General features: G+C 53.0%; 1 protein-coding gene across 5 annotated transcripts in view; it reads right to left on the bottom strand.

Moving 5' to 3' along the window:
* The window catches only part of CPEB1 (cytoplasmic polyadenylation element binding protein 1), a 115,945-nt gene extending 100,122 nt beyond the window's left edge, over positions 1-15,823 (bottom strand). For 3 of the 5 annotated variants that reach the window (XM_062206309.1, XM_062206310.1, XM_062206308.1), the window contains exon 1: positions 15,541-15,823. The gene's annotated coding sequence lies outside the window, so the exon portion shown is untranslated. Of the gene's footprint in view, positions 1-15,518 lie in introns of all 5 variants that reach the window. The other 2 variants (XM_062206311.1, XM_062206306.1) reach the window with 2 other exon arrangements.
* Positions 15,824-27,839: the final 12,016 nt, after the last annotated feature.

The following is a 27,839-nucleotide window of genomic DNA, read 5'->3' on the forward strand; positions in this document are numbered from 1 at the left end:
TTCTCTTCTCTCACCGTCAAAGCTCCCAGCTACTCAGTCATTTCAGGATCTGGGGTTTTACTTCTGGACCACAGACCAGTCCTCAGGCTACAGGGTTCTCAGAGCTGTACCCGGAACGTGGTCTCCTCTCCTCTCCAAAGAGTTCTTTCCCAAGTTTTTTTTTTTTTTTTTTTTTTTTAAAGAAGACTTGAGTTATAAATAGAGGGAGAGACAGGTCTTCCATCCACTGGTTCACCCCCAAATAGCCATAACGACCGAAGCTGGGCCGATCGGAAGCCAGGAGCTTCCTCTGGGTCTCCCACGTGGGTGCAGGGACCCAAGCACTTCGGTCATCTTCTATTGCTTTCCCAGGTCACAAGCAGCAAGCTGGACCAGAGAGGAGCAGCCGGGACCCGAACTGGTGCCCATATGGGACACTGGCGCCGCAGGTAGAGGCTTAACCTACTACGCCATAGCACCAGATCCCCCAAGCTGTCTTAATGGGGAAGGAAGGAGGAGTCTGGAGCCAGGGGTCCCAATCTGACCACTCGTGCTCCATAACTGGATGATGACTAAGACTTTCAACTTCTCTAAGCAAGTCTTTCTTCGTAAAGCGAGAACAACACACACTAAATTCTCCCGAGGAAGAGAAGAACCTGGAGGCTAGGGACCATCGGTCACACAGGTTCCGTTCTGCACTTCCCCGCCTGTCACAGCGTCCATCGCTTTCTCTCCGACAGACTACCCTCCCTACTCAGCAGTTTCACAGTCCACCTTTCCTCCCACTCTGGACCTCTTGCTCAGTGGTCACTGCCACCCTCTTCACCCCTATTTGTAAACATGATCAGCTCTCTCCCACGTTGATATGCCCTGAATTCTACCTTCCCTTGGGTAGCCAGCTTCCGCACAGAGCAACCCCTACCCCCATCTCCACTGCCTAATCTTCCTTTCAAGACTTTATTTACAGGGAGGGAGAGCTACTAGGTTCACCCCCACAAATGGCTGAAACAGCCAGGGCTGGACCAGGCCAAAGTCAAGGGCCTGGAACTCCACCTGGGTCTCCCGTGTGGCCAACAAGGGCCCAAGCACTTGCGCCACCTTCCACTGATTTCACAGGCACATTAGCAGGGAGTTGGATTGGAAATGGAGCATCTGGGACTCTAACCAGTGCTTACTTGGGATGCCAGTGTTGCACGCTGTGGGTTTATTCTGCTATACCACAACACTAGCCCCAGTGCTTACTCTTTTTAACTCCTGAAATCAGGTATCAGATGCTCTTCTCCCATTCCACACTCGCCATTCTGAGTCTTCTAAGTTCACTGTGCTTTATCAGACCCTATGGACATTTCTGAAGCCTTCAAGATATTTTCATTCTTGTCCGATGTTACTAAAAGGTCTGTGGAAAGTACAAACCTGATCAGCTACTCCACTGGGCACTGCTTCTCAAACACTTTGGTCTCAGGACTCTGCTATACTCTTACAAAATTGAAGACCTCAAGTACATCTGTGCAAATGGATTCTAGCTATCAATATTTACCCATTAGAAATTAAAACCAAAGAAAGTCATCATTTAAGAAACAACCCTGTGCTACAGCGCCTGCTCCATAGGTTAAGTTTAGGCCATTACTTGCAGGGCTGGCATCGCATGTGGGCACTGGTTCAAGCCCTAGCTGCTCTGCTTCCAAACCAGCTCTCCGCTGATGAGCTTGGGAAGGCAGTGGAGTCCTTGGGACCCTGGACCCATGCTGGAGATCCAGAGGAGGGTCCTGGCTTCAGCCTGGCCCAGCCCTGGTCATTGTAGCCATTTGGGGATTGACCTGGCAAATGGAGGACTTCTCTCTATATAACTCTGACTTTCAGAGGAACTTTTCAGAGGAAAATCAGTTAGAGAGGCAGAGGCAGAGAGAAGTCTTCCATCTGTTGGTTCACTCCCCAAACGGCCAGGGCTGGGTCAATCCGAAGCCAGGAACCTGGAGTTTCTTCCGGGTCTCCCATACGGGTGCAGGGGCCCAAGGATTTGGTCGATCTTCTGCTGCCTTCCCAGGCACATTAGCAGGAAACTGGATCAGAAGTAGAGCAGTCCCAGTAAACTGGCATCCATATGGGATGCTGGCACTGTAGGCAGTGGCTTTACCCACTACACCACAGTGCCAGCCAGCTCTTAAAATAAGTCTTTAAAAAAAAAAAGCCCACTATGTATTAACACAAATGACAATTCTCCACAACAAAATTATTAAAGAGTAGAATTCTTTGACTTTTTGTCAGTCTTTTTATTATATGGTTTAGTAGAAGTGAATTAGGCTTTCTTGTTTATTTCTATAATGTTTCTCTTTTTTTTTTTTTTTTTGGCTGAAGTTTATGAAGAGAATTGTCACAGATTAGTTGGAAAGGGAGACAGATCTTCCATCTGCTAGTTCATTCCTCAAATAGCATCCAGGTCTCCCATGTGGGTGCAGGGGCCCAAGCACTTGAGTCATCTGTGGCTGCTTTCCCAGGCCATTAGCAGCGAGCTGGATAAGAAGTGGAGCAGTCAGGACTCAAACCAACACCCATAAGGGATGCCCACTGCACCACAATGCTGGCCCCGAGAGGAATGTTTTAACAGCTTTTTCAGATAACTGTAGCTCTGCCTCTTTGATATTAAAGAACTCACAAAGTAGTTAAGTCCTTAAAGTTTAATTGTAGCACGGAACCTGAAACTAGATTGATGTACTCTTCACATGCTGTGGCATTTGGTGCAGAAGTTTAGACACTTTCAGGAATGTCTCTGTCCCATACGGAATCTAGGTTCAAGTCTGGTTTTACTTCTGATTCCAGCTTCCGGCTAATGCATACCCTGCTAGGCAGCAGGTGATGGCTCAACTGGGTCCCAGCACCCAGTTCAGAGATGACAATTGGCTTCCTGGCTCTGGTTTCAGCCTGGCCTAGCTGCATATATTCCAGGCACTTGTGAGAGTAAGCCAGCAGATAGATCTCTCCTCAAAAATTAAAATGCATTGGTCTATCTTGCACTTTGGATGAATATATTTAACCATGCCTGATTTTTTATATATATGTTAGTAATGTGACAGATCCTAATTTATGGAGTTATTACAGATTCTACAAACTGACACTAGTTAGCAGCACCAACAATCTCACTGGGAATCTTTTCAAACATGGAAAGGTGTCAAGCTCATGTGGTGGCAGATAAGGGTTTTTGAAATTTCTTTTTTCTTTTCAAAGCTCAAATTTTGTCATTGGCAATATTGTCAATTACATTTGTGAAGTGATAGCTTGCTTTGTTCATTTTCACGAAAAGGTCTGGCAAATACCCAAAGTTACATAACTGTAGTCCGTTATTCTTTCAAGTTAAAAAGGTGTCTCATGAAAAAAATTGAAAGTCAATCATACATACTTTTCCTCAGGACAATCACTATAGAGATGAAACCAAGTGACTTCCTATGTGTCCCCAAAAATATTAAAAGCAACACTCATTGTTCAGATTTAATAAAATTAATTTTCATTGTTCCTCAAGGATATCCAGGGAGAACTGGTTAAGATGCCAGTTTAGACACCCGAGTCCAATACTGGAGTATGTGGGTTCAAGTCTTGGCTCCAGTTCCTGACTCCGGTTTCCTGCTAACATGGACCTTGCATAGTTAGGTCCCTACCACCTGTGTAGGAGATACAGTCTCGGCGGATCTGAGGAGTGAAAAAGTGGACAGAAGCGCTTTCTCGGGGAGAGGGGGGGGGGGAGGGGGGGAGCATTCAGATGTAAGCTGGCTTTTTCTGGGAATGTGCTGTTTCAGTTTCATGGCACTGTGTTGGTTCCTGCTAACGGACCCAGCAGTTTTACCCAGCCCCATTATCCTTGCACCAAGAGTGCGAATGTCCACACACACACACACACACACACACAAACACACACACAAACCACAACTGTCGTTTCATAATTATGAAAACAGATTTGACTTTGTGAACCTCTTGAAGTGCTTTGGCTATCTGTGGGTGGTTTTGAAAGCTGCTACCACAGGGGTCAGCACTGGGTTGCAGCAGGCAAAGAAGGTACCTGCATCCCCCCACATGGGCATGGGTTCATGTCCTGGCCGCCCCACTTCTGATTCAGCTCCCTGATAGTGGCCTGGGAAAAACAGCAGAGAGTGGACCAAGTGTTTAGATACTGCCACCCACATGGGAGAACTGGATGAAGCTCCTGGGTTTGGTCTGGCCCAGTGCTGGCCGTTGTGGCCACGTAGGGAGTGAACAAGCTGATGGAAGATCTCTCTCTGCAACTCTTTCAGTAACACATCTTTTTTTCCCTTTAAATAAAAACTGCTACCACAGGGTAAAGGCCATGCCCCTGAGCAGCAGCAGCTCAAACCTGCTGTGGCAGCCTGGGGTCAAGTAAGATCCTTAGCAGTCTACTACTTACCTGAGGGACACATACATTCAGCAAGGGGCACTGGTTACAAGCACACAGTTTGATCCATTTTCACCCACTTGCAGTACTGCAGACCTACCACACACATCAGGACATAGAACATCTCCAATGTCCCATGGGCTCCCCCCCCCGTGCCCTTTCCCATCAATGGCCCTCCCCCTCCCACCAGGGTGTCCCGTTCAGACTTCCATTGTTACTAGTTCTAATTTTCAACTTCTTACAGGTGGAATTATGGAACAGGCAACTCGGATCTGGCTTCTTTTTCCACTTAGCACCTGAGATCTCTGCCCTTTGCAGGGAGTCCAGCAGTTCTTTGTCAAGTAGTGCCTTACAGATGTGGAAACACACAACCTGCTCATCTACCTCCTTCCTCACCGGTACGCAGAGGAAAGGGTTAAACAGCAGCCCTGCCTGCTACCTTGTGGCTGGCACCTGGGAACTTGGATTCTGAGTTCCTGCCACTCCCCGGACTGGATAGGGGGCCTTGTTACTCCTCAACTGAACAAACGATTGGTGAACACCTGCTTTCCTCTGGAACCTGGAAGTTCGGCGTGTTCCAAGCAGAGGATACCTAACTGACCAGCCCTGAAAAAAAAAATGGGGGGGGGGGTACCCTGGGCACCAAGTTTCTAGCCAGCTTCCCTATTACATGTGTTGTTGGGTGGGGGAAATTAAGTTATGTCCTGTGGGATTCCTCTGGGAAAGAACCCTTGCAAGCCGGTACCTAGCTTCCCCGCAAGAACTCATCCTACGCACCCTCTCCTGTGATGGTTTTGCTGCGTATTCTTCAGCTGTAATAAATCCTGGCCATGTGTTATGGATTGAATAGGATTTCACTCCAAACTCATGCAGATGTTTAAACCCCAAGTCTATGCTCACAGTTAATGGATGAATGTTAATGGCCAATGGACAAAGGGTGTCTGGAAGGCGAGCCTGGTGGAAGGTCTCTGGGCCACTGGGGACCTGGTGTGGGAAAGCAGCTCTCCGTGTAAGGGTTGGCCTCCCTGTGAGCGTGTTCAGCAGTCGCCATCCTGCAGCCTTACAAGATGTCTAAACTGATGGAGTCGCCTGATCTCAGACTGTGACCATCCCAAACTGTAGGCCAAAGTAAACCCCCGCCACTCCTCGGCAGTTCCTTTTTGGTGTTTTAGGTAAAGTCACAAAAAGTCGACTCATACATGAGTGCCGTTATTTGCCCAGTTCTGTCAGTCATCTCACCTGGGCATGGCCTCGAGAATCCCTGACATGACAGGCATTTATTTTTGCTTTTCTTCAGATTCTAAGTTGCTCTGAATATTCTTGTGCATACCTTTTTATAGTTATATGCACTTCTCTGGCACACAGTAATTGCACAGGATGGTGCCCTTTGCATATAGAATTCTAGAATACTGCCTGAAAGAAGCCCTCTAAGACATATTCCTTGTCTCTGTACATGCTGTTCCTTCTGTCCAGAATGCCCTTCCTACTCTGCTGGTTTAGCAAAACTTGCAAATCTTTAAATCTTTTACCTGCCTACTGCACGTGACTCTACATGTATTCATTGTTGGGCTCCCAGTATAGCACATGACTTATTTATGTGTCTGTGTTCCTGTCAGACCATTAACTCCTCACGAGCCAGGGCTTTATTTATCCTCAGTCCCTGGAGTGGCCTCTGGCACAAAATGAGAAGGCAATTCACACAACACAACAGTCACCTCTGACCCCTCCACAAGCACCAGATTATATTGTTCATGGATTTGTTGTTCACGTGGAATTAGCTCTGGTCCAAACTTAAAACACAGAATGCCAGCTGGAGACCCAGCTGCTCCACTTCCAATCAAGCTCCCTGCTAATGGGCCTGGCAAAGCAGGAGAGGTAGCCCAAGGACTTGGGCCCCCACCACCCACATAGGAGTTCTAGGCTTTGGCCTGGCCCAGCCTCAGCCATTAGTCATTTGGGGAGTGAACCAACAGATGGAAGATCTATTTCTCCCTCTTTTTTTTTTTTTTTTTTTTTGACAGGCAGGGTGGACAGTGAGAGAGAGAGAGACAGAGAGAAAGGTCTTCCTTTTTGCCGTTGGTTCACCCTCCAATGGCCGCTGCGGACCGCACATCGTGCTGATCCGAAGCCAGGAGCCAGGTGCTTCTCCTGGTCTCCCATGGGGTGCAGGGCCCAAGGACTTGGGCCATCCTCCACTGCCTTCCCGGGCCATAGCAGAGAGCTGGCCTGGAAGAGGGGCAACCGAGATAGAATCCGGTGCCCGAACCGGGACTAGAACCCGGTGTGCCGGTGCCACAAGGTGGAGGATTAGCCTGTTAAGCCACAGCGCCGGCCTATTTCTCCCTCTTTAACTTTGCCTTTCAAATAAATAAATCTGAAAAATACACAATATCAAAGTTTTTTAGATAAAGAAATTAGTGAGAGTTTTCCAAAGGAAAGCGTCAAATGTGTATTTACCTAGCATCTTTCTGGATTGCAGCCTCTAGTGGGAGGGGAAAACAGAAAAAGCTAACACCAAAACAGTTTCTGCTCCCAAGGGGACACTGCAGAAAGAAAATAATTAGATCAATTGAGTGAAAGGGATAGAATCTGATTAGCTCCAGGAGATGAGGAAAGGCAAGAAATTGGTTCTGTTTTCAGACCTGCTAGGTTCCAAGACACAAAGGTACTTCGTTAAGTTCATGGAACACTGAATTAACCACGTTTATTTTGGTGCAAAAATTTGACACTTTTTTTCATAATATCATTCTCTATGAACTTTCTGAAGACCCCCTTGTATATGCCCGATCAGTAACTACAGGTCCCAAGAATAACCAGGGCTCAACCTAAAACCTGGTCAGAGAACTGGAGCTTTTACAGGAATACATAGGCCCTCATGTTACGTTAGGGGATAGAAATGAGTCAACAGACTGAACTGTAGGGAATGTGATATTCAGGGGGTGACAGGAAGCCTGCAAATGCCAAGACAGAACAGACTGGTCAAATAGAGGAGAAAAAGCAGGACGCCACAAAGAGCTTACGGACCAAACACAAATTCTACGTAACATGAGACAATCAGACACCAACATGACAGAGGTCAAGGTATATGAACTCTAGATGTAACGCCAGTCTAGAAATGAGGAAAGCTGGATTCTACCCACTCACTGTATGAAATCAGAACACTTGCATTTCATTCTGAACTTAATCCTTCTTGTCCAGCAAAAGATGGAATCAGAGACTATAATAAGAGGTTAGTGTCACCTCAAAATTATACCTGGGAGACATGTCCTTAACACCTTTTGAGCTTCAAAACAGTTCCAAGATTATGGCTTAAAAAAAGACTCAGAACAGGCAGCCTCAGGAGACAGATGGGTGGTGTCAGAGCCAGCACCCAGGAGCACAAAGCCAGAGGCAGACAGCACAGGTGTTAAGCACTAAGAGATTAAGCGTTCTCTCAAAAGAAAAGCCCAACCTGTCCTTCAACCCAACTGTTCTCTCCCAACAGGGAGGTTCCTCGCTGACTGCAGGCAGTACTGCTGGACCCGCCGGGATTGTAGTACCATCAGCACACCATGCTGGACAAGAATAAGCCAGTTCACACTACTAGTCAGCTCACTCCCAGCATCACCAGCTACTTGGAACTGTGACCCATGTTTAGCACACAAATCTATCTTCATCCCTGCCCTGCTGGGCATTCTCCATTTCCTCAAGGGAAATCATCACAAGCAAAACAGAGTATCACCTCACTAAAACCTATGCTCCAACCATATAGGAATACTTACAAAGGTGAAGTAAAACCCAAGGATTATTCAAGCCTAGGTGTTTTCTGAACTACTGAAAGCCAAGTTCAACTCCATTTAGTCAGGAACAACCCCTGCCCCACCCTGCACATGTTATTTAAAGACACACTAAAGGGTGGCAAAATAATCCCTAACGGGTGTCTTTTTAAAGCCCCAAATGCCCTGGAAATTGCATCTATAAAGTGAATTCACCACTCTGAAATTTAAACACTTTTATGGTAGGTTAGATCTATCTAGAAAAAAACATGAAATATTATTAACGTCACGTGTGCCTTTCAGTTCAATCTTTCCAGCCAGTTCACTAAAAAAACGAGAAATGCCCTGTTCTGGAGTCCTAGCCTGAACACAAACTTTCAGCATTCGGAACCTGTGCTTATGGAAGCTCTCACAGGCAGGTTTAGCTAAGGCAGCCTGCAACAAAGGGCATTTCCAAACCTGCTGGGGTGGGGGTGCAGAGGAGAACAGCTGGTAGCATACAGAAGGCTTAATAAATACTGAAAGGGCGCAATCAGCGCTCCTCGATTTTAATTCAAGCAGGTGGATGCAAACATCCTCCTACCCAAACTTCTAGGTCCAAACCCATTGCTACCCCGCCACCCCAGGGGCTTTCCGGCAGATTCTCCCCAGAGTGTACAGCTTAGATACTGCCTAGGAAAAGCCAATTTACCAACAGGAGGAAAGCAGCACAGCTCTGCCAGCAGAGAAAGTCACCTGTGACCTGATCCCACGACTCTCACTGCCTCCGCCACCGCTTACCGCACACGGCAGTCTAAACATTAATATCCGATCCAGTCGCACGTTCCTGTCAAACTAAGTCACAAATATAAACCCACTCCTTAATTTACCCTTTAAACAATTTCAGGGAATGGTCATTTTAGCCAAGGGACCTGAAGCCAGGGAGAAAGCTCACACAAACATCCAGCACGTGTGTGTGATGATACCAGCAGAACTATCTCAGTCACTTCTCCGCTCCACCACCAAATCCAGACACTGAGTGCCGGACTGATCAAGGCTGCGGCTAGGAACAGGGACTATTTTAAAGTTTCTGTCTTCCCACTTTCCAGCCACAGGTAAGAGCAGACCTGCTTGTATTTAAGTCTGCAGGCTCACAGAAAAAACCCTTTGACAAAGGCTCTATGCACTTTACTGCTTTAAATCCTTGGGAATGAGAAACAAGTGAATGTACATAGTCTTCTATCTGCTAGGGTGAGGGCTTCACCCAGAACTGAAACCCCAGCCCCTTGTTCCTGGGGCAGGGCAGCACAACACCCGAGGAGCTTAGCCAAGAGCATTTTGCCACATGTTGCTAGAAATCCCTTAGGAATTATTCCTGGAAATCTAAGAGACATCATTATGGAAGCTTTAGTTAAGACCGAAAAGGTGAGATTCACTAACCTCCATTTCTTTAAATCAAAATAATTAGATAATTTCAAATTTTCCTTGTTTCAGGAAAAACGGACACTTCAACACTCCTAAAGGAGAGCCTGTCACTCAGCGTTGGAAGGTCATCCCCACAGTGGGCGGAGCCTTCCTCCTCCAGCCCTCTGGCTAGCTCAGATCAGCTGGCTGCTGGACACACAGTACGGAATGACACACACAGCACATTCCTCCGACAGCAACGCTACGGTGCTAACACTCGGAAGACCCACACTGCGGCCACAACAGCCACGGGTTCCCGCCAGCGCCGCAGGGTTCACCTGGCCTCTGAACCGAGAGGAGCCCCCAGACCTTGTCTCTACCACGCACACTCGCAAGTCACCCCGATGCTCTGGTATTCCAGAACACACGGGACACGCTGGGCTGTGGCAGCACAGAGACTTAGCACTCCGTTCCATCCCTCAGTAGCCTTGTTGTCTTGTTCTTCTGAACCTGTTTCCTCACCTGCAAATCTAATAGGAAGGTTCCTGTGACATTTGGTCCACAGAGAGTTTAATTGCTATATTTAAAAGTCGAAAGATTCATCAAAATAGAGATTCCCCACTTAACTAGGAAAAACATCAGAGGGGCCGGCACCGTGGCTCACTTGGCTAATCCTCTGCCTGCGGCACCGGCATCCTATATGGGCCCCAGGTTCTAGTCCCGGTTGCCCCTCTTCCAGGCCAGCTCTCTGCTGTGGCCCGGGAGTGCAGTGGAGGATGGCCCAAGTCCTTGGGCCCTGCACCCCATGGGAGACCAGGATAAGCACCTGGCTCCGGATCAGCACAGCATTGGCTGTAACGGCCATTTGGAGAGTGAACCAATGGAACGAAGATCTTTCTCTAACTCTACTTGTCTGGGAGGGAGGGGGGGAGGGAGGAAAGCATCACAGATCCATCAACTCAGGGCTAGTACTGTGGTACAGCAGACTGAGCCAGACTTGTGACACCAGCATTCTGTATCTGGGTGCAGGTTCCAGTTCTGGCTGGAGTGCTTCCAAACCAGGTTCCTGCTCATGCACCTGGAGAAACAGTGGAAGATGACCTATGTCCTTAGACCCCTGCCACCCATGTGGGAAACCAGGATGGGGTTCTTGGCTCCTGGCTTCTGCCTGGCCCAGAGCAGGCTGTTGCATCCATTCGGGGAGGGACTCAGAGGATGGAAGATCTCTCTTCCCCTCTCCCCACAGCTCTGCCTTTCAAATGAATACAAATAAGTCTTTAAAAAAAGGTCCAGGGCAAGTGTTGTGGTGCAGCAGGTTAAGCCGCCACCTGCAACGCCGGCATTCCATAAGAGCACTGGTTCGAGAACCAGCTGCTCCACTTTCGATCTGTCTCCCTGCTAATGTGAGTGGGAAAGCAGTGAAGATGTCCCAAGTGCCCCGAACCCTTGATGGAGTTCCTGGCTCTGGCCTGGCCCAGCCTGGCCACTGCAACCATTTGGGGTGGGAACCAGCAGATGGAAGATCTGAATCTTTTTTTTTTTTAATATTTATTTGAAAGGCAAACAAAAATATCAATGCTAGAGCCATATCTTCGCTGGTCAACAATCAGCTAGCAGCCACTCCCACTGGGGCGCTCTCGGTCACTCACCTACACTACCTTAGGCTCCAGAGAGCTTTGTTTCCAACCCATTTTAGGGATTAAAAACAACAGCAGCAGCTTTCACCCAGCAAAAATACTTATGAAGGCAGCTATTATCATCTGATTACTTGTTACCAAGTGGTGAGCCTGGGTTTTTTTCTTTTAAGGTTTTATTTATTTGAAAGGCAGAACTACAGAAGGAGGGACACAGAGACCCATCTGCTGGTTCACTCACCAAATGGCCACAATAGCCAGGAACTCTATCCTGGTCCCCCACATGGGTGCAGGGGCCCAAGCACTTGGGCCATCCTCCACAGCTTTCCCAGGTGCACTAGCAGAGAGCTGGATCAGAAGTGGAGCAGGTGGGGCTTGAACTCTCCTATGGAATGCCAGCACTGCAGACAGTGGCTGAACCCACTGCGCCACAATGCTGGCGCCTGCAAGTCTTACTGCCTTTTTTAAACTTTTATTTAATGAATATAAATTTCCAGTGTACAGCTTATGGATTACAATGGCTTCCCCCTCCCATAACTTCCCTCCCACCCGCAACCCTCCCCTCTCCCGCTCCCTCTCCCCTTCCATTCACATCAAGATTCATTTTCAATTCTCTTTATATACAGAAGATCAGTTTAGTATACATTAAGTAAAGATTTCAACAGTTTGCACCCACATAGAAACACAAAGTGAAACATACTGTTTGAGTACTAGTTATAGCATTAAATCAAAATGTACAGCACATTAAGGACAGAGATCCCACATGAGGACCAAGTGCACAGTGACTCCTGTTGTTGACCCAACAAATTGACACTCTAGTTTATGGCGCCACTAACCACCCTAGGCTCTCGTCATGAGTTGCCAAGGCTATGAAAGCCTTCCAAGTTTGCCGACTCTGATCATATTTAGACAAGGTCATAAAAGACAGGGTGAGGATAGTAACCAATGATCCTAAGAGTGGCATTAACCAGGTCTGAACAATTATACAGCATTAAGTGGGGAAGAGGACCATCAGTACACACAGGTTGGGAGTAGAGCCATTGGAGGTAGAGGTTATGATTACAAAGGAATGAGGCCCAAGTGCGCTAGACAGGGTCTAGAACAAAGGACAGAGTCATTATTAGAGGAGCTAAGAAAGGTGCTGTCTAAGCTACAATTAAGTTTTCTGACTGAGAGGCAAATAGAACCTGACAGAAGGGGCTTGATAATAATCTGGTGGGCTTTAGGCCTTGTAAGTTAAGAGGCCCAGACCTATCTATCTCTTCACATGGGGTATATCCTAAGGGAGGTGTGAACCTCTTAGGGGAAGGCACTCTGTTGACTTTCATTACTTAGCTGGCCTGGGAGGAGAGCTGGCCAGGTAAAGGCAGGGGGCATCTCTAACAAGAAATTTACAGTTCTGCCTGCAATGTTGCTGACCCTACTTGACCATCCCCTCAGCTGCAGTGGTCACTTTGGAAGCTGGGCTGAGTGAAGGGCTTTTCAGCTTAGAGCCAATAAGGTCTGTGGCTCTGACCTGGGCATCCTTCGACTCCAGGGCAGGTCCATTTCCAGTGACCCAACTCTTGGCAGAGCTGCCAGGGCTCTTCACAGGCTGACTTCTGCTGAAGCCCAGGCTTACCACATTGAAAGCCACTGCAGTGGAACAAGTCTTACTGCTTTAGTCGCCATCCTCCACTCTCCCTCAGAGATACCGGCACGTGCACCACAGCGAAGGAGAACACCAAAACCGGCCTGAACTGCAAGTGCCGCTATCCTAGTTTACCGCACACACCGCTCGCTAACCTGTGTGTGCCAGACAGATGGGCTCAGCTCCCCTTCCGCACGTGGGGCTTTTGGCCAGGGACCCCTTTGTAAGACAACCACTGAGGAAGCCAAGTGTTTTCGATCACAAAGATTGAGTTATATAGAGAGTAGTGAATTTCCAAATCCTATTACTATAAACTGAGCGTGCACTACTAGACCTCAAGATCAAATTACTGTGATAAGAAAAAAAAACCCTGCAGCACAGGTGTTTAGCCTAGCAAATAAGATGCCGCCCATCATACACTGGAGTAGGAGCTTTGATAACCGGCTCTCCCGCTCCCGACCCCAGCTTCCTGTTAATGCAGACCCCCAGAGGTAGCAGTGACGGCCCAACTGGGTCCCTGCTACTCACGCGGGAGGCCTGGACTCAGTTCCTACCCAGCCATTGTTGGAATGCAGAAAATGAACCAGCAGATGGGAGGTCTTTCTCCCAAAGAAACCCTTAAAAAGTGTGGGTGGGGGGTACTTTAAAACAATGTTAACAGCAACAAGCTCTTTGATTGCCGTTCAGCTTGCAGCAAGCCCAGCGGGGCTGAGAGACTAGGGAGCCCGGAGCACTGCTCCCCTTAGGGGCTCCCCATAGCCTGGAGCCCTGGGGGAAACAGAGCTGTCATCGCCTCCCACCTATAATAAAAACCAAGACGACAATCACCAAGTTCAGATTTCCACGGTTTCGTTGTCTTTAACCCAGCGTGTGTCCCCAGACTCAGCGGGGAACCTGAGCCTTAGGGTGACACGCTCCCAGCTGGCACACACGAGGGCCAGCCAAAGGCGGCTGGGACACCTGCCCCGGCCCCGGAACCACACGCGCCCCACCTGCCCTGGCCCCAGCCAGTGACGCAGACCAGCAGTTTACTCAGGTGCCAGGAGAGAGGGGGAGGAAGAGCCGTAGCCAGGGAGACCAAGCGAAGCGGTTGCCAGAGAAATGCGGCCAGACCCGAGCCTGCCTGCCTGCCTGCCATGGGGGAGGCGCCCGGGGCCTCGGCCCGAGGCCACGCTCCAGGCAACGGGGCTTCCGTGAAGCTGATGTGGGGGGCGTCCCCCACTCCCACCCCCGGGCTCCCGACCTGCAGCCTCCCACGGGAGCCGTCCGGGGAGCCCCGTGCACAGGGGCCTGGCCTGCAAGGAGCCCCCGGCCCCATACGGAGCGCACACGCACCAGGCCACGCGGTGCTCCCTGCAGCCTGGGCACGGCCTCCGAGGCCCCCCACGCCACGGCCGGGGACACACACAAGAGAACACGGACGCCCAGCAAAAGGGCAGGGGAGGGGAAGTCAGGGGAGGCGGTCCGGGCCGCCCGGCAGGCACAGGCCCCGGCCCCACCACCACCAGCTTGCTGGTCAGGGCAAGCGGCCAGTCCTGCGCCCCGGGGCCACAGCGCCACCAAAGCGCAGGCCGCACCCACCTGGCACCCGCGCCCGAGAGCGCCAGGCTAAGGGAACGCCCGGGCCCCAGCCCCGAACCCCCGTGCAGCCCGGAAAGCAGGGGCGGCGTCGCCTGAGGCGCTCCACGCCAGACGCCGACGCCTGCGCCTCCCCCCAGCTCACGCCCTCACGACCCACCTCAAAGCCGCCACACCTGCGGGGCGCGGCGCGGCCACGAGCCCAGTCGCAAATGCCCCGCCGCGGGGGCGCGCGCGCCCACTACCCGGCCAAACCCGCCCCCGGCGCCGGCTCCAGCGCCGATCGAACGTGTGAAGCCACGTGACCTCCCCGGGCAGGAAAGCGCGCGTGAGGCACGAGGGGACGATCCCTCCGCCTTAAAGGGGCCGCCGCCGCCGCCGCCGCCGTCGTGGCTCCGCCGAGGCGCGCAGGCCCCACGCAGGGTCACGCCGCCGCCAGAGCGTCCGGCGCCTTCGGCTCTCGAGCGCGACGGCTGTGACCGGACGAGGTGTCGCAGGCGCCGGGGCGCCCGTCCGGGCGGACGCTCGAGGCCACCGGGGCCGCGGCGCAACGCAGCCCCCCCCCCGTTGGGCCGCGGCGCCTTTAAGCCCAAAGGCCCTGAGTCACGAGGAGGCGCCCTGCCCGCCCCCAACCCCCCGGCCGGCCGGCCGCGCACCCCTCCACGCGGCCCCACGCCCGCGGGCATGTGACCCGCGCCCCGCCCGGGGCTCGCGCGCGCCCGCGGGGCCGGGGAGGGCCGCCGGGGCCGGCCGTGGCTGCGCGCGGACCGTTAGCCGCGGCGCCGGGCCCGCCCAGCCCCGCCCGAGCGGGCGGCTCTTACCAGCGGGAACGCCATGGGGCCGGCGGCCCTGCAGGACGGACGGCCCGGGCGGCGGCCGGGCGCGCACGCACGTGGGCACTATTTTTGCAGCGAGCCGCGCGCAGCCCCGCGCCCCGGGCGGCTTATAAAGCTCCGCGGAGCCGCCCCCACCCCGGCGCCCGGGCCGGATGCGCAGCACCTGTGCCGGCCCCGCCCGGGCCCCCGCCCCCGCCGCCCTGCGCGCACCTCCCCGCAGGCCGGGCCGAGGGCTCTGCCGCCTACCCGGGGACCCCGGACGGGGGCGCGCCCGCCCCACGCCGTCCCGGGGTGTCAGCGGCCCCAGCGGAGCGCGCCACGCACCTGGCGACCCTGGCCGAGTCACCTGTCGCCCCTGAGCCTCGGCGCTGCGCCTGCCCCGGAGGAAGTCCGGCGCCACTTCCAAGCCCCGGCGACGCGGCGGCGCGTTGTGTCCACTGGAGCTCCGTGTCCACGCGCCTCCTCCAGTGACCTCCCCAGGGCGAGAGCCCACGCTGCACGCCCGTGTCCAAGCCTGTAGACTGACGGCTCCGGGCGCTGCAGAGCCGGGGCGCGGCGCGGCGTCAGGGGATTCCGGAAAGTTCCAAAGACACCAGCGATCTTCCCCTGGCGAGAGAGTCCCCGGAGGGGCGAGAGGGGCGAGAACGCGCGCTTCCGACGCGCCCGGCCGGCAGGGGCGAGGGGACAGGGCGGTGGTCAGCGAGGGCGACCCGGGGCGGCTGCGGCCGGCGCCGACCGGAAGCCCAGGCGGGCGCAGAGGCGGAGATGGCATTCCAGGCGGGGAGCCGGAGGCGCGGAGGCGGGGAGCAGCCCGGAGCAGGGTGCCCGCTGGCGCCGCGGGAGGGAAGCCGGGCCCGGGCTTTGTGGCATCCGCGATGGCGCTTGTCGGCCGGCTCGGCGGCTATCGGTGTTGCTGGAGCGATCATAGCCGTCGCACGGGGAGAAGGGGGCACGCTGGGGGCTGCGGGGCGGTGTGCAGAGGGTGACCAAGTGTTTTTCGCGGTGTGGTGTGCTCGCCAGGCTATTAAGCACGAGCCGTGCTCGGAGCTCCGGTGGCAGGCTGGATCCCATGGCTAAGGGGAGAGCGGGACGGGGCAGGGTCTCTCCCTGGCGGGGCCCGTGGAAGCGGGTGGGCAGTGAGGACAGACGCTGCGGAACTCCAGGAGTAGCTGGGTAGCAGCGGGAGATGGCCCATAGGCATCCACCTGCAGATCCTCGTGTGGGAGCTTGCTTGGGGTGCGCAGGTCAAGGGCAGAGGGAGACCTCAGGGGCTAGGTAGCAGCAGCTTGGCTGAGCCCCTGCCTCCTGGGCCCTGGTCTCCTGTGGGAGCAGCCGGCCCCCATCTCTCCGCGGCTCACCCGCAGGGTAGCTGCTCTAACAGTGCCTCTTGCTTGACCTCGGGGTGGTGCCTGCGCCCAGATGCCCCACAGCCTGGGAGCCAAGGGAGGGTGGAGGTGCGCTTGAAAGCCCAGGGCACATCACAGAAAGGTCCCAGGTTGGAATGAGGTCCCAGCCACGTCTTTCCCAAGAAGCTGGAAATACAGACTTTTTATTCCTTTTCCTTTAGTTATTAATTCAAATTAAAGGGGCTGAGCCCAGCACACCCAGGGCCCGCATGCAGCTTGTTGGCTGCCCGCTGGTGATCCCTTAACATCCCTTCCCTCTTCTCCTCCCATACAAAAGCTGAGCAAGAAAAAAAAAAAAATCTAAAACCTGGAGCAGCCTCCCAGGGAATACATGGCTGGGAGCTCTTTTCAAAGCTCCCCAGCTGTGAGAAAATGAAGGCATTTTTCAGGTGGCTTTGGCGCAAACATCTCTGCTGCCTAAAGTATCTCTTGGTAAACTTTGCTGTTGCAGGTGACCAGAATAATAGCTCATCTTCTGAGCACCTGCTCTACGCGTGGTTCTGAGCGCTTTACCCGCGTCAGCTCATCCTGCAGACAACCAAAGGAGGCTCAAAGAAGGTAAGTGACTTGCCCAAGACCTCCCAGCTAGAAGGGAGAGAGCAAGGACTCAAAGCCAGGCTCCAGGTGAGAAACAGAATCGCGGCACTGTTCTGTGTGCGTTTCCCTGTGCGTCCCCCCCCCCACCCCCCCGGAGCTCCCCGCACGCGGGGTGGGAGAGGCCTCAGGTGTGGCTGAGTCCTTGCCGCCTGCCCACGTCCGGCTAGGAAGAATAGTCCCTCTGAGTAGAAGGGCATCCGCAGGGTGCAGGACAGAGTGCGGGAGGCGGCAGAGGTGGCCTGTTTAAACGGCCAAGTCTGGCAGCTGGTCGGTGGCAGACATGGCAGGAACAAACAGGCAGCATTCTCCATTCTCCCAGTCAACAAGCGGCCTTTGAGCCCAGCTCTGCCCGGCCCCATCTGCAGTCAGGCCCCAGACTGACAATACAGGTTTGACTGTAACTGTAATCGGCAGGACCAGGTTTTAAATAGGATGCCCGTGGTCTTTCATGTGCCCAGGCGTTCAGTGTGTTTACTACAGGCAGAGCTGAAAGAAGCAAGGAGAGTGCTGGGAGAAAATAGCTTGCTGGTTGCAAAAGATCAGAAGGGGATTCCCCTAGGGACTCAACGCCGCAGGTAAAGTGGACACAGCCTCTGCTCAAGTTTTGCCCAGCTCTGTACAGAAAAAAAAAAAAAAAATACCGTGTCGAGTGTGTAGAATATCTCTGTATCCTTTTAAATGGAAAAAAGAGAATGGACCAGCACCACCTGTCATCACACACAAATGTAAATTCAAAGCATATAAAAGATGTCAAGATTACTTGGAATTCTTTCTTTTAATTTTAATTTTTTAAAAAGATTGGGACCAGCGCTGTGGCACAGCAGGTTAAAGCCCTGGCCTGCAGCACTGTCATCCCATATGGCACCGGTTAAAGTTCCAGTTGCTCCACTTCCAATCCAGCTCCCTGCTAATGTGCCTGGGAAACAGTGGAAGATGGCCCAAGTGCTTGGGCCCTTGCATCCACGTGGGAGACCTGGAAGAAGCGCCTGTCTCCTGACTTCAGATTGGCACGACTCCAGCCATCTGGGGAGTGAACCAGAAGATGGAAGACCCCTCTCTCTGCTCTGCCTCTGCCTCTCTCTAACTCTGCCTTTCAAATAAAAACAAAAAGTTTTATTTATTTGAAAGATGGGATGACAGAGAGAAACAGATGTCATTTGTTGGTTCACTACTCAAATGGCTGCAATGGTCAGGGCTGGGCCAGACCAAAGCCAGGAACCAGGAATTCATCCAGGTCTCCCATATAGGTGCAGGGGTCCAAGTACTTGGGCCGTGTTCCTCTGCTTTCCCAGAACACTAGCAGTGAGCCGGACTGGCAGTAGAACAACTGGGATCCCAATGTGGGATCCAGCGTCACAGCAGCACCACAACGCTGGCCCTGCTTGGAAGTTTCTAGAAGATACGGGAGAATGTTCTTATTGCCCTGTGAATGGGTTTAGTCAATTAAAATCAAGAAGGTTGGGATAAAAGGAGTTAATTTGTTAACTCTGGAATTTAAAAACTTCAGTTTTATTTTAAATTTGGAAAAGAAAAGCCCTAGACTGGAAAACGACTTGGAGTGCATGCATCTGCAGTGGACTCATTTCCAGAATACGTAAGAGCTGCTGCGTTCCATGGGGGCTGGGAAGAGAACGCCATAGAAAAGCGGGCAAACAGTGGGGACCAGGCAGTTTGACATGAGTGAAAACCCGAATGGCAAATAGACATAGAAATAGTCGCCCAGCCTCACTAGTATCCAGGGACCTGCCAGTGGAGCTGGAGTTGGTTGCCATTCCACACTCCTCAAATGGGCAAAATGACAAAGTCTGACTATCCCAATAGCAGGATCACAGCCAGTGAGTGTGTAAACTGGTTCAGCCACTTTGGTTTGTGCTTTTATTTTTTATAGTTTTAAATGGAAGGATGGCACCACACATAGAGTACACAAATCGTTACGTCTACAGCTCAGTGATTTTTCTAACATATCCTTCAAAAAGTTCCAGAACTTTTTTTTAAGTCCCCTTGTATATACCCAGGCAACCAGCACCTGCATTGACATGGAATCTTTCCAAAGCCCCCTTCATGCTCCTCCCTCCTTTATCCCCCCTCCTCAAGGTCACTGTTATTCTAACTGCTGTCATCACAAACTCATTTTGCTTGTTCTAGAACTTCATGCAAGTGTTGGCCTCTTTAAGATTTATTTTATTGATTAGAGAGAGAGAGAGCACTTCCATTCACTGCTTCATTCCCCCAGTGGCTGTGACAGCCAGGGCTGGGCCAGACTGAAGCCAGGAATTTGTTCTGGGTCTCCCACGTGGGTGTAGGGGCCCAAGCACTTGAGCCATCTTCCACTGCTTTCCCAGGCACATTAGCAGGGAGCTGGATCGAGAGGAGCAGCCGAGACTCAAGCCAGCGCCCATTTGGGATGCTGTGGCAGTGGCTTTACTTGCAATGTCACAATGCTGGCCCCTAAGCGTTTGCTTCTTTTACTAAGTGTATCCGTGAGGTCTGTCTACTGTAGCTGCAGTTTGCTCTTTGTATAGCTTAGTTTTAGTATTTAGCTCCAGCTTTTGGAGATACCGTAACTTATCTCCCCATTCTGCCGTCGATGGGAATTGGAGCCGTTTCCAGTTTGGGGACCGTTCTGAACAAAGCTGCCATACACATTCATGATGTGAACACTCTGGCATGATCTAGGTAAGCTGAAGTGTGTGCTCCATGACCCTCCAGTTCCACAAGGAAAATACATTAGAGAAGTGTTCACATGTGTCAAAACAGACATGAGTAAAAACGCCCATAGCTATTGTGCTCATAGTTGCAGAAATAAAATACCAGTCTTAAATGCCCACCAACAGGGGAGTGATCAGTGAACTCATGTGACCATCTACAGTGGAACACTGTACACGAGTCAGAGTAAGTGAAAATCAAGGTGCTTAATCCTATCATCATGAACAATCATGAGTGAGAAGAGCAACATACAGGGGAGTATGTCCTCTACTGTGTGATTGACAAAAAATGTTCAAATAGGCAGTGTACTACTAGCACAAAGTACAGTACCACGTGTGTGTGTGTGTGTGTGTGATTTATTTTATTTGTAAAACAGTGACAGGGAGACAGATTTTCCATTTCCTGGTTCACTCCCCAAATGGCTCCAACAGCCAGGTCTTGGCCAGGCCTGAGCTGGGAGCTCCATCCAATACTCTCGGTGCTCTCACATGGGTGCGGGGACCCCAAGCACTTGACCCATCTTCCTCTGCCTTCCCAGGCGCATTAGCAGGGAGCAGGATTTGAAACAGCAGCGAGGACTCAAGCCAGCACTCCAGTATGGGATGCCAGCGTCACAGATGGCTGCTTAACCTGCTGTGCCATAACACCAGCCCCTCAACACCGTATACTGTTGAGGTTCACATCTGTATAGAGCCAGAAATGCCAAAGAATGGATGGCATTGGTAATCAGAAAGCCCAGAGTGATTCCCAGGTAGAGAAGAGCCTGTGAAGGCAGGGACACAGATGTGTGCATTGGCAGGCATTGACTGAATTGGTTAAGTGCTTAGTACTTAAGTTGAGTGATCAGTACACAGGTGGTTATTTTATTCTTTAAACTTGAAATATGTTGGGGCTGGCACCGCGGCTCACTTGGTTAATCCTCTGTGGTGCTGACATCCCATATGGGCGCCGGGTTCTGGTCCCGGTTGCTCCTCTTCCAGGCCAGCTCTCTGCTGTGGCCCGGGAAGGCAGTGGAGGATGGCCCAGGTGCTTGGGCCCTGCATCCGCATGGGAGACCAGGAAGAAGCACCTGGCTCCTGGCTTTGGATCAGTGCAGCATCAGCTGTAGTGGCCATTTGGGGGGTGAACCAACAGAAGGAAGACCTCTCTCTCTCTCTCTCTCTCTCTAACTCTAACTCTGTCAAGTAAAATAAAATAAAAATGAACCTGAAATATGTCAGTGTGTTACAGAGACAAGGAGCAGCTGGTGTTGTGGTGGAACCAGTTACACCACTACTTCTGATGCTGTTATCCCGTAATGCAGCATTGGTTCCAGTCCTAGATGCCCAACTATCAATCCAGCTTCCTGCTAGTGTGCCTTGGAAGGCAGATAAAGATAGCCCAGGAGCTTGGACCCCTGCCACCCATAGGGTGCCCAGGAGAGTTCCTGGTTCCTGGCGTCAGCCCGGCCCAGACCTAGCTGTTGTAGCCATTTGGGGAATGAATCCGTGGGTGAAAGATGGATATCTCTGTCTCCCTTTCTCACTCCCCCGTCTTTGTCACTGTTTCAAATCTTTAAAGAAAAAAAGAGGGGCTGGTGTTGTGGCTCAGTGGGTTATGCCACCACCTGTAACACTGGCATCCAGTATGAGCACTGGTTCAAGTCCCTGCTGCTCCACTTCCAGTCCAGCTCCCTGCTAATGCACCTAAGAAAGCAGTGGAGGATGGCCCAAGTTCTTTGGTACCTGCTACTCATGGGAGACCCAGATGGAGTTCAGGGCTCCTGGCTTTGGCCTGGTCCAGCCCCAGCCATTGCAGGCATTTGGGGAGTAAACCAGATGATGGAAGATCTCTGTAACTATGCCTTTCGGATAAATTTTTAAAAATAAATAAGAATAGAGACAGGGAATTGGGGTAGTTGGGCATAGATGTTGGACGTCAGCCCGGGGTCGGGGTGGGGGATGGAGTGTAGTATTTTCCTACAACGCAGGTGTCAATACTTCCACAATGGTGATTTCAAACTACCTACGTGACATCTAGCTCACAAACTTCTGGAAAGTGTAATAACAGTTGGCCTCGTGAGCCAGTCGAAGGCGCCGCCAGCACACTCCACAGGCACGCAGCCCGGAGCAGGTGCTCAGAAGGCAGGCCTGGGGACCCCGGCTCCTCGGAGGATTTCTCCAACCCCTTGGAGATGAGTCAAAGTCTGGATTATATTGCTGTTCCCTCTAAAACCCAGCAGCTTCCAACAGAATTTTTTTTTTCTAAATCTCACACAATTTCTGAGAGTCAGGGATCTGAGAATAGCTTTGCTGGCTGGTTCTGGCTCAGAGTCTCTCACGAGGTTGCAGTCATGGTCGTCAGCCTGGGGCTAGATCTGCTTCCAGCCTCACCCAGGTAGGTGCTGGCTACGCTTCTCTGGAGCGAGTAGCAAAGGGCGAGCCCAGATGGAGATGTGGTGGGGTGGTTTTTATCATCCTATCTCAGAGGTGACCTACCATCGCTTGCATCCTTTTGTTCACACACCAGCCTTGATAAAATGTGGGTGGCAGTGACACAAGTGTGCAAGTATCATGCTGGAGGCCGTGGGCCATCATCCTGGAGTGCTGGCTTTGCTCAAATATGCTTGCAGATGGGTTGATGGGTGCCCGAGACGTGGAACTTGAAGGGCCGTCCCCACACTGCACAGCTGAAGACATCGAGGTGCTCAGAGGTTTCCCAGTGAATATGAATTCTTGCTGGCAGCAGGCTCAGGAGGCCAGGATCTCAGTCGTGCCTTGTCTCTGAGGAAAGCACCAACCCCCACAGCAGGTGCAGATGCTGGGGTCAGCACATCAAGGACTGGATCAAGGTCACCTTCCCCAGAGTTGTTTGCTCGGACTGTGGCCCCATCAAAGCGGGAAGGCAGTCCCACTTACTCCCATACATCCCTGCCTCTGCTGCAGGGGTTGTGGGTGACGCGTCCCTGGTGGCCCCAGAGAATGGCATTGCCACACACAGGTCCATGCTGGCCTTCCGGGGTCCCACTGGCCTTTGGAGTCTGGTGTTGACTGACCTCAGGGCTCTGTCGTCTCTGAGCCAAGGTCAGCACTGCCCCATGCTGGAAGGGGGCCCGTGGCAGGTGAGCCCTTGTACTGTTGCCAGGTCTGGGGGCTGTCTGTGCTGTCCCCTTCTGCAAACATCTGGTTCTTCACTGGTGATCGATACCATTTTCTATTGGAATATCATACTTAAATATTTATATATACATTTAAGTACTAAAAGGGATTTTTAAAAAAAAATTCCCAAAGACATGGCCATTGTGTATCTGGGCCTGGATGGGAGGGAAGCAGTCTCGTGAACTGCTGGCAGCCTCTGTGCTGCAGGGCCTGCTGGGACGTGAGGCATGGGCGTGAGTCGGTTTGCATTATTCTAATGAAAGTCATGATGTGTAAAGGTTATCTTGCTTCACAGTTCTGGGAGGGCAGAGCCCAGGGGCCTCATCTGGTGACAGCCTCCTTGCTGGCACAGTCCTATGGCAGCACAGGGCATCGTACAGCAAGAGACAGCGAGCATGCGTGTCTGTCTGATTTCTCTTCCTTGTCTGAAAGGCAGAGTTGTGGAGAAAGGGGGCGAGACAGAGCGAGATCTTCCATCTGCTGGTTCACTCCCCAGATACCCACAGCAGCTGAGGCTGGACCAGGCTGGATCTCGCACATGGATGGCAGGGACCCGGGCACCTGAGCCATCGTTTGCTGCCTCCCAGGGTGTGTGTGGTCAGCAGGAAGCTGGACTGGAAAGCCAGGACTCTGACATGGGATGTGAGTGTCTTAGTTGTCGCACCACAGTGCCCCATACCTTCCTCCCTCCCTCCTCCTCCTCTTTTTTTTTTTTTTTAAGACTATTTATTTATTTGAAAGGCAGAGTTAGAGCTTCCGTCTGCTGACTCACTCTCCAAATGGCCATAACAGCTGGGGTTATGCCAGGCCAAAGCCAGGAGACCAGAGCTTCCTCCAGGCCCCCCCACGTGGATGCAGAAGTCCAAGCGCTTGGGCCATCTTCCACTGCTTTCTCAGGCGCATTAGCAGGGAGTGGCGCAGCCAGGACACAAACTGGCACCCCTATGGGATGCTGGCAGGCAGTGGTTTAACCCACGCTGTCACGGTGCCAGCCCCTCCCTTGTAAAGCCACCAGGATTCAGTTACGGGGGCTCCAGCTTAATGAGCTCATCTAACCCCGACCACTTCCCAAAGGCCCAGCGGCTGAACACCACAGTCACATGGAGGTTTTTGTTTTTTGTTTCTTGTTTTTTTTTTTTTTTTTGGACAGGCAGAGTGGACAGTGAGAGAGAGACAGAGAGAAAGGTCTTCCTTTTGCCGTTGGTTCACCCTCCAATGGCCGCCACGGCTGGTGCACCGCGCTGATCTGAAGGCAGGAGCCAGGTGCTTCTCCTGGTCTCCCATGCGGGTGTAGGGCCCAAGCACTTGGGCCATCCTCCACTGCACTCCCTGGCCACAGCAGAGAGCTGGCCTGGAAGAGGGGCAACCGGGACAGAATCTGGCGCCCCAACCGGGACTAGAACCTGGTGTGCCGGCGCCGCAAGGTGGAGGATTAGTCTATTGAGCCGCGGCGCTGGCCCACATGGAGTTTCTACCCTCTTCCCCCTCCCAGTAGAGTTAACCTCCAGCAGGAGTTCAGGGGACAAATCATCTGCAAACTATAGCCCAAAGTCCCAGTGGCTCGAGAGGGCCACTAAGTCATGGTGAGAACAGGGCTCCCAATGGTCAGGTTGGACAGCGGTGCCTAGTGCTTGCTTCTAGTAGACAAGTTAGCTGGGTGGGGGACAGCGAGCCCCTGGGGTCGGATCAAGAAGAACCAGGAAGGTTCACACTGCTGCTTTTCCTTGAGTGTACCCCACTCCTAGCCTTCATTCCCCATAACCCAGCCAGGGTTTTGTCCTCCCAGGGCCAAGTTCACCATCTCACTCTTGATCTTTGGAGATGAAACTGACCAGGCTGAGGCTGAAGGAGGACCCAAGGCTCCCCCATCCCGCCCACTGCTGACCATCAGCCTGCTGCTTTGTGACCAAGGTGCCTAGCACATGACAGCTGCTCAGAAAATGCCTGGTGGAGGACAAAGGGGCCTAAACCAGGCTGCCTGGTGGGAATGGCAGCAACTGGGGGACACTAAGAGTGTCCAGGGGCCAGGCCCTTGGGTGGCTCAGAATCTTCCTAGCGTCCCTTCCCTTTCCCAGTGAGGCCGGGGCAAGTCCCATCACCCGTTCAACACCCATTCCTTTCATCTAGAGGCTACACCAGGAGGTGGCCCTGTAGGGTGCCCTGAATTAGCAGAGGTTGCCCTAGGGACTGGCTGGCTGGGGGCTAACGCGTGGATGCAGATCACTGCCCCATCTCTGGGGCCTGTGTGTGGCTGTCTGGCTCGTGTCTAAACAGATCCATCTCTGGGGTCTGTGTGTTGCTCCCTCGCTGGCTTGTGTCTCAACAGATCCATTGCCTGGGGGCTGCAGCCTGGCCAGAAACAAGAGCCCTTTCTCCCGCATGGATTTGAAGTCATCCAGTTCCCAGCCCTTCCCAGAGCTCACTGTCCTCTGGGCCTGAGGCTGGGCTCGACCCCACCCTTGCTGGGACACTTTCTGCCTCTGTGCCAGTCCTTCTGCTTCCATCCACTTCCACTCCCCAGCCACAGCCCTTCCTGCGGGTCCTGAGACGATTCCCAGTCTGCCCTGTGACCCCGGGCCCCTGCCCTAAGCCCTACAGCCCAGCATTTGCGTCCTGCTACCTGCCCCATGGATGCTGGCCCCTGCCAGCTCAGGTTCAGACAGCCTGTGACCACGCCCCTAAGGCCCTAGGGACACATTGCTAGCACAGTGGCAAAGACCCAGGCCTGTCTAATGTACAGGAGATGCTATGGGTTGGAAAAGAAAGTGGGGAAAAGCCCCAGCATGTCTGCTTCATCGGCGTGTGCTGTGTGGGCCCTGTCTTGTCCTTGAAGACACTGGGGGAGGCTGACGTGGCGGGGCCGTGGGGTGTCTGTCCATGGAAGAGACTTGGAAGAGACGGGCTGGACTAGGATGAGAGCTGGAGTGGCCTCTTCCCCCACCCCTCCAACCGAGGTTCTCTTCTACACACACACACACACACACAGCAATGCCCTGAGCCCCTTACCCATCCTGGGTGGGAGATGGCTGCACAGCCCTCCCAGTGCTCGCCCACTTCCTGTCTCTCCCCAGACAAGCACAAGAACCATTTCCTTAGGAAGAGTTGTTATTGCCAGTCCCAAGGCCTGGGACACATCCAGAGAAGCCGGCGCAGAGCCGAGGCCAAGGTTCCGGCTCTGGATGCTTACCCGGCGCTGGAGCCCGGTCCCTTTCCAGGAGGGCGGCTGCGCGCTCCTCGAGGAATGCCGAGGGGCTTGCCTGCTGCCGTGCTCCCTGCCGGATGCGCTCTGGGTCCTTGATGCAGAATGAGGGCCACTGTCCCTGTTCACATTCCTTAGGAAAGGATTCCCTGGCCGCTGCCTCAGTGCCACGGTCAGTGCTGACTTGGGGGCAAAAGTGAGGAACCCACCAGTTATGTGGCCCTCGCCTCAGAGAATGCAGTGACAAACAGCCCGGGGAAGGCCCTCGGGGAAGTGACAGCACCAGCTGCTCTCTGGTGCCACCCAGCCTGGGAGTCCCCGGAGCCGGAGGCAGGGCTGTCCCCAGGCACTGCCTTTGTTCTCCCCTGCAAGGAGAGTGGCGCTGGCTTCACACTGCTGGGGGGAGGGGGGGGCTGAGGTGACAGCGTGGAGGCCTCTCCTGGAGCACTGGGGGCTGAGTGCGTTCCTTGTAACCCAGTCAGTTGAGATGTTCTGTGGGAAGAGCAGTCCAAGCTCAAAACCGAGTTTGGCTACTACAAGCTCTGAAGGCGACCACCGTGCACATTAGCATGGTAGAGGCTCTGAGAAGACCTGTGGGAGATGAACTTATTTCCCTTGAATCCATGAGGCCTGCATTTACTTGACTGATCATAGTCGGTTTTCCTCTGTGGAGGGTGGGGGGAGGAGGCTGTGCAGAATGGGGCACTACTGAACCACTAAACCACTGGCCACAAGGCCTCTTTCCTTACCACTGCACCTGCCATGTGTGTCCGCCGTGATCCGCACTACTCAGGCACATCCACAGATGTTAGATGCAGAGCTTCAGGCCCTAGACGTGCTGATCGCAACAGGCGTGCTGGCAGGACCCCCCGGGGACCGGTGCATGGTGAAGCTTAGCTCTGTCTCCTGTTCCTCCTGCATCCGGATGTCGTTGGCCTGAACCACGCACCTGTGCTTGGGGGATTCCCCATATTATGGGTCCTTCCTTCCCAAGGGCCCATGGAGGGAACCAAGGGTGTGGCTGGGCCCCTGAGAAACACAGTTGTTCAAGCAAGAGCCCAGCAGTCCTGCTGGCTTACTCTCCCCCTCCCTGCCCAGCCGATATCTCTTCTATAAGAGACCTCGAGTCCCAGACATCCCTTCCTGGGGCTGATCACTGTGGAGATCCAGAGTAGCACCCTCCTGTGTAAGGTCACATGGGCCGTACACCATCACCCTTAGCAGCTCTGCCCCCAAGCCCTTAGAGGGAGGTGGCGGCCGGTGCTGCACCATAGTGGGTAAAGCTTCTCCCTATGGTGCTGGCATCCCTTACGCACACTGGTTCAAGTCCTGGCTGCTCCACTTCCAATCCGGCTCCCTGCTACTGTGCCTGGGAAAGCAGTGGCAGGCAGCCCAAGAAGGACTTGGGCCCCTGCACTTGTGTGGGAAACCTGGAAGAAGCTCCTGGCTTTGGATCAGCCCAGCTTAGGCCATTGCAGCCATTTGGAAAGTGAACCAGTGGACGGAAGACCTATTTCTCTGCCTATGCCTTTGTGAAACTCTTCCAAATAAATAAATGTTTTATTTTTTTTTAAAGGAGAGGTGAGCCAGTGTGTGCGAG

This window comes from Lepus europaeus, chromosome 11 (assembly GCF_033115175.1).
Source record: "Lepus europaeus isolate LE1 chromosome 11, mLepTim1.pri, whole genome shotgun sequence".
NCBI lineage: Eukaryota > Metazoa > Chordata > Mammalia > Lagomorpha > Leporidae > Lepus > Lepus europaeus.